Source organism: Haemaphysalis longicornis, unplaced genomic scaffold (assembly GCF_048455015.1).
Source record: "Haemaphysalis longicornis isolate Haplotype H1 unplaced genomic scaffold, Haemaphysalis longicornis Haplotype H1 scaffold_395, whole genome shotgun sequence".
NCBI lineage: Eukaryota > Metazoa > Arthropoda > Arachnida > Ixodida > Ixodidae > Haemaphysalis > Haemaphysalis longicornis.
In genome coordinates, this window is record NW_027526360.1 from 178662 (window position 1) to 184730 (window position 6069).

Below are 6069 nucleotides of genomic sequence, written 5' to 3' on the forward strand. Positions count from 1 at the left end.
TTGAATGCTTAAGCTGCTGGCGTTAGTGACTTTCACTTGCTCTCTTTGCAAGTTAAAGTGACCTAGGGGCTGTTTGGCGGGCAGTGTGATTGACGAAGGCAAAAAAAAGGCGGCAGCATTCTGCTCTTGGAACAGCCTAGCAGACGACGGCCGTCGCAGGCAGTTCTTAGTGCGCATGCGGCAACTCTACCTGAGTTTTCTGTGTCGCTCCGTCGTACGGCGCGGATCAACAGAACGTTCGACGCTCCTGTGATATTGATACAAAATTGGGTGGGTGTACGACACATGGCACCAGTTTTGTATTTTGGAAACGTTTCGCCTTTATATACGCCTTGATCGAGAGTTTTTAGCCTTTGGCCGGGCGGCTGAATCGAGTGACTGACAGACAAACCAATGTTTTTATGTTTGAGTATCCCAAGAAAAACTACTGAGTTTCAAAAATTCATCAAACTTATCAAGTGACTCTCGCAATGTAAAGAGTTCCTCTCGCGCTTGTCGTGCATTCGTTCTGCGCCCAGTGATTTTGACCTTTTATTAATGCACTGCTTGCTTTTTTTTTTTGTTACAGAAAACATGCAAGGTAAGAACACACCGATACTATTGTTTCTGGAATCCTTTCAACCGCGCGGTAATTACTGTGTGCATCGTCATAGCAATCTGGACAACTATAAGCTTGATTTTCGCACACATATTACTCAACATTATTCGAAATCGGCCATTTGTGTAACTCTTTATCGTGGTTTCAAATTGACCGTTTCGAAACAATTGGTTTCAAAATGCAAAGGCATTGTTAACGATGCAGAAAATAAACACGCTTGATGTCGTGATTTACTCGGATCAATACATATGCGCATCAAGACGAATGCGCGTCAGTACATATGCGCGTCAATGCATGTGCGCATGGATGGTGTACTAAGGTCGCCAACCTCACAAATACATGACATTCAGAACTCAAATCTCCGTAGATAACGTGTTTCGAGTGTGCGAGTGCGTGTGCGTGCGTCGTTTATTTTTCGAACGCGCACAACACGTCGGAGAGAGAGAGAGAGAGAGAGAGAGAGAGAGAGAGAGAGAGAGAGAGAGAGAGAGAGAGAGAGAGAGAGAGAGAGAGAGAGAGAGAGTGAGACAGAAAGAGAGAGAGAGAGAGAGAGAGAGAGAGAGAGAGATGAGAGAGAGAGAGAGAGAGAGAGAGAGAGAGAGAGAGAGAGAGAGAGAGAGAGAGAGAGAGAGAGAGTTAATGACTCCTTTCGTGTCCGTCCAGCCGAGCTGACGAGGCGAGTGACGAGAGGCGGCGTCTCTACCCGGACGACCAACAAGAGCGGAAAGAAGACGAGTAAGCATGCCGCTGTAGGGGTACTTTGCCGGAGCGGCTAACCAAGTTCGCCTTGTTTCTTCATGGCCTGTTTTGTTCTGAATCGCTTGCAACTGAAAAAATTCACGTAACTCCACGAAGTGAATCATGACGAGGAGGCGAAGCACTGGCGATCGTTCTTACCGTAAATCACCCGTGCCATTGCCCACTCGCGCATGTGAATGAGTGACAACGCGTGTGTACAGTATGTAAAATTCCAATCCGATACAATTCAATTTAATCCAATTCAATCCATTTCAATCCAACCCAATCCAATGCTCCTCGCGCGTGCGCATCACTGTGCGCGCGGATGCCAAGCCCCGGACAAAGCGAGGTCCTAAAGTGCTTCGCCCCCCAAAAGGTATAGAGTCGTACCTCAGCCCGCTCCAGTGAGGCGGGGGACGAATAGGTATGCCAAGGGCGAAGGGGGAGCCGGCGCAATTGGCCCTTACCCTGGTAGAAGCGACAGGTTCGTCGCCACATAGAACCTGCGGTATTTATTTTCCGGTTTATTTTTGTCTCAAGCGGAAAAGGGAAATAGATTGTACGAGTCGGGCTCTTAAATTGTCGGGCTCTTAATTGGGGCGCATTCGTTCTGCACTTACACTCCTTTATATAATGGTCCATCTTAGCTATATCGTGGGCAGAAGAGGCTAGAGTTAAGGTATATGCGTACTACAAGGGAGCGACACACAGGAACTTTAGGAGAGATTTAGAGTTCCTATGTACAGCTACACCTAAAAGCTGGAGCTGTATGGAGGATGTCTGAGAGATATAACATTCAAGCGCCTTTCACGGCGGCTTCACGTATGTATCACAATAGCGACACGTGGGTTCGCAAGAGCCGTACCTTGCACCCCCCAGTGTAATAGTGCTCACTTGTCTCGTTGCTCGTTGCGACATTTCGTATTCCTCGGCAAACAACACTTTTTACTAAATCTGACGTCGCCAAATCGGCGACTGGGGTAGCTCAAGGAAAACGTAACTTTCTAGCACACTTGCCTTGAAGCACAGGAGGAGAGAGGGGGGTTTCGGAACATAAACTACAGTCTGGGAACTTTAACCACACGAAATTAACGAGTATTCTATTTGCACGACGCTCTTCAGAGACCAAGAAAGAAGCGGAACTGACCCTGATGCGCACCGGGACTCCGGGCAAAAAGCAAGGTACGGGCACTTAACAATGCCGTCTAGGCTGGCTGAATATAACTGAGCTTATTCGCCTAGCTTTATTTATTTAGTTATTTAGTTATTCGTTTATTTATTTTGCAGCTGGCAAGAAGGCCAAAAGCAAGGCTTCAGGTGGCAAAGGCAAGTTCCGCGCACGCAAAACGTTCGCAGCGAACGAAAGAAAGGTGTCTGTTCTCGGCGGAGAACGAGAGGCAATTAATTCGCACGTTCACCACCTTATACCGGCCGCGAGGCTTTCATTGAGGTGGTGCTGCTTCTACACCGCCGAGTAATGTCGCGTGCGCCCGTGAGCGAAATCTTTCTCCCAACATTTGCAGACCTCACGTATATACATTTTATCAACCGTAACAATACATTTCGACCGCCCTCATTGATTACGTACGACGAAGGAAAAGAAAAAAAAAATCAAAGCCCCTTTCTTCAGAGAAGGATGGTTGAAACAGCGAAGCTTTCTCCGAGCAAACCCAGTCAAATCAAAGTGCAAAATGCACTCTCCCAAAGTAGGATCCAAACTGCCGAAGCCCAGAGCCAAAGTCCATTTCAACTGATCCAGAGTCCGAAGCCAACGCTCACGCAACGAACCAAAAGCGAATGCTGGACGCCCAGAGTGCGATGGTGAAACGTTCATCGTCATCAGCGATTCTATTACAATGCGAATATTGTGCAGTGTCGTGTTTTGTACGTAAAGACTTCCCATTGTCTACGTGTGTGGTATTATTGACGCGCCTTTGTAGAAACCCATTGCGTAAAGGTGGCTTTCCTGCAGTGCGTTTTGGTATAACTACGTCGCCATCAATGATCCATAGAACGGTTCGCTTAAAAAAGAAGCACAAGGGACGTTCAAGACGAGAGCAGTACTATCAAGGAATTTATTTATACAAAATACAGACAATTTTAGGAGGAAGGTAGGAGTGAGGATGAAAAGACGAGGACAAAATGACTTTTGTATTCGCACGTGCAATTCGTTATGCCCAGCCGTTTTCAATTAGGTTTCTCCCTCCGTGGAATAATCTAATACAGAGTGCGCTGACGCAGTCGTGAGCTTCGGTGCAAATATCTTTGATAATCCCTCTCTTCGTGCGCCATTTATCCTATGAATGCCGCCTGTGTTGTTTTTTTCTTCGTTGTAGGGAGACAAGAAGTGAAGTCCAGATGAACAAGTACCAATATAGTTCCTGTCGTAGCGCTTCCAAACAGTAGTACTTTTAGGCGATTCCGGTTATAAGAGCAAGGTCGGTGGCCTCGCATTCAAAGTCTTGGATCAAATGGCCATTCGGGTACCTACCTCATTCCGATGCAAGTCAACCTGGATAAGCTCTCTTTCGTGACAATAACGGTGTGTCTATAAGGGCTACACAAATGGCAATTTGAAATGGGCAAACTGGCGCGCTCTCTCTGCGTCACTGCCAAAGCGCCTTTTAGATTTATTTTAAAGAGTTTGTTCTGCCTTGGTGGCGATTAGTGTAACGGGCTATTCGCGTTGCACGTAGCGTACGGACACATAACCTCGTTTGAACTATATTGTCACGTAGCCAATGACGACGCAGCTCTCTTGAAGGAAAAACAAGTTTATTGGAGCGAACTTGTGCTCCCCTTACACTGCCACTTTTTTTTCGCTTACTATCGTAAAAACCAGCCCAACGAGCGTTACTAATTAAATGCACGCGAGCACTGCCGGTTAATTACGTATATTTTGCCTCGGATGCACCTGCAGTTTTCTTTGCGCTAAACAACGGGGAGATGAATGACAAGCGCCAGCGGTTTACGAATTTCGTTCGCTTATGACTATATAAAGGCGAAACCACATGCAACGTTTTGGTCGCGTCTTGCGGCCGTCTGCGGCGCCTGGCGCCGACGCGGAACGGGCGTTGGAGAGGGGACGCTCTGTCCGGCCAACAACAGATCGAGGTCGTGACGTCACAGTTGAAAGTCACGTGGCAAAGGCGTTTTCGTCACTTCCTGGGCCGTGGGCTTTTTTTTTTGTTTTTACTTTTATCACAAAGGCATGCGGATAGCATCAAGAAGCGATGCACCGCGGTCAGAAGTTTCACCCAAGGCTTCAGCCAAAGCATGTGGAGGCGATTGCCAAAGGCACTGTGTGTGAGCTACGCTGGCTTCGCCGCTTTTTTTTATTGTTGTTATTGCGTCATTTTGCCCCTGGGAATTTGTTCTGTGCCCGAGTTGGTTTCTTTCCACGTAGATGATACCCGCGTGATACGTTGTCATGGCCGGTTACTTAAATCAAGTAAGTGTATCGTCGAAGTGTCCCTCGACATCGCGTTGTCTGTTTTTCTGAGCCAGTTCACGAATGAAGCCGTCACCTTGAGCCCTCGCCCGTGAAACGGCGACAACACGACGACACCGATCTTTTCCCTAACAATCTAGGACGAAGTGTGACACCACTAATTGTGCGCCCCCATATCCTACAAGAAAACAAGTCACGTTGCCGTCAGCAACAACATGCAGCAAAAGAGTTCACCAAGGGAGGATATGCCGTGCTGTGATGCAGCGAATTCAGTGATGTGGAAATGATGGTGTGCACTGGCACGGCCGCTCGATGGAACCTAGTTTCCATCGAGCGGCCGTGGCACTGAGTTTCCATCGAGCGGCCGTGGCACTGGGGTGCCACGCTGGACGTACCACATTCGGCTTGTTATTGCGGTGACAGGTAAATGCGCAAACGAGACGTGGTCGAGCTCACCGTGTTTCGGTACATCTACGAATTCCACGGTGACAGAGAGAGAGAGATAGAAAACCTTTAATGAAAGCTGAAGAGGTTAGTCCCACTAACGGAGAATTTGTTTTATGGTAAAGGCGAGATTAGCCATTGCACTTAGCTTGCTATCGCCCTTGATGTCTGCGCTCTTGATGGCTGAGTGCGATGCTTGCACGGGCAGAAATTTTTTGCAGGCAGCTGTATGAGGCGGGCTTCCAAATACAAGTGCCTTACATACATGCTATTACATATTGCATGCATACTATTTTACATTGCCTAAATAGTGAAAAGAGCAACCTTTAAATCGTGAATCAGCGGGAAGCTGAAGGCATGTAAAGTTTGATAACTGCACGTCCCAGGCCTTATAGCTACAGCAAGTGGTGAGCCTGTCTTATATGCACCTCCTGCAGTTGTAACTGCCCTAATTGCACCCAGTGATCGTACAGGACGAGAATATTGACAGATAAGCCATTTGCAGTGTTGTGGTATTTTATTGTCCCTCTGTTTTCTTAGAACACACCCAGCTCAGTATCATCACAAACTTAATCAGAGCAAAGCGAAGTTCATCCAGCTGTGAGTGGTCATAGCGCTGTATTCTTATTTTTATGGCGAGCCTTCCCTGACCAGAACACCTTTTCCCATGGCTTTATACACCCATGACTACTATTTCCGATACCCACTTTGAGTTGCCCATAGAAGCAGCCATTCCACTGAGAGAAGGAAGAGTCACCTATGCAAGCCTTCCCCATCGAGATGTCAATAGTCACCTGTACTCATGCTATTGTCACTCCAATTGCCTTTGAAACTATCA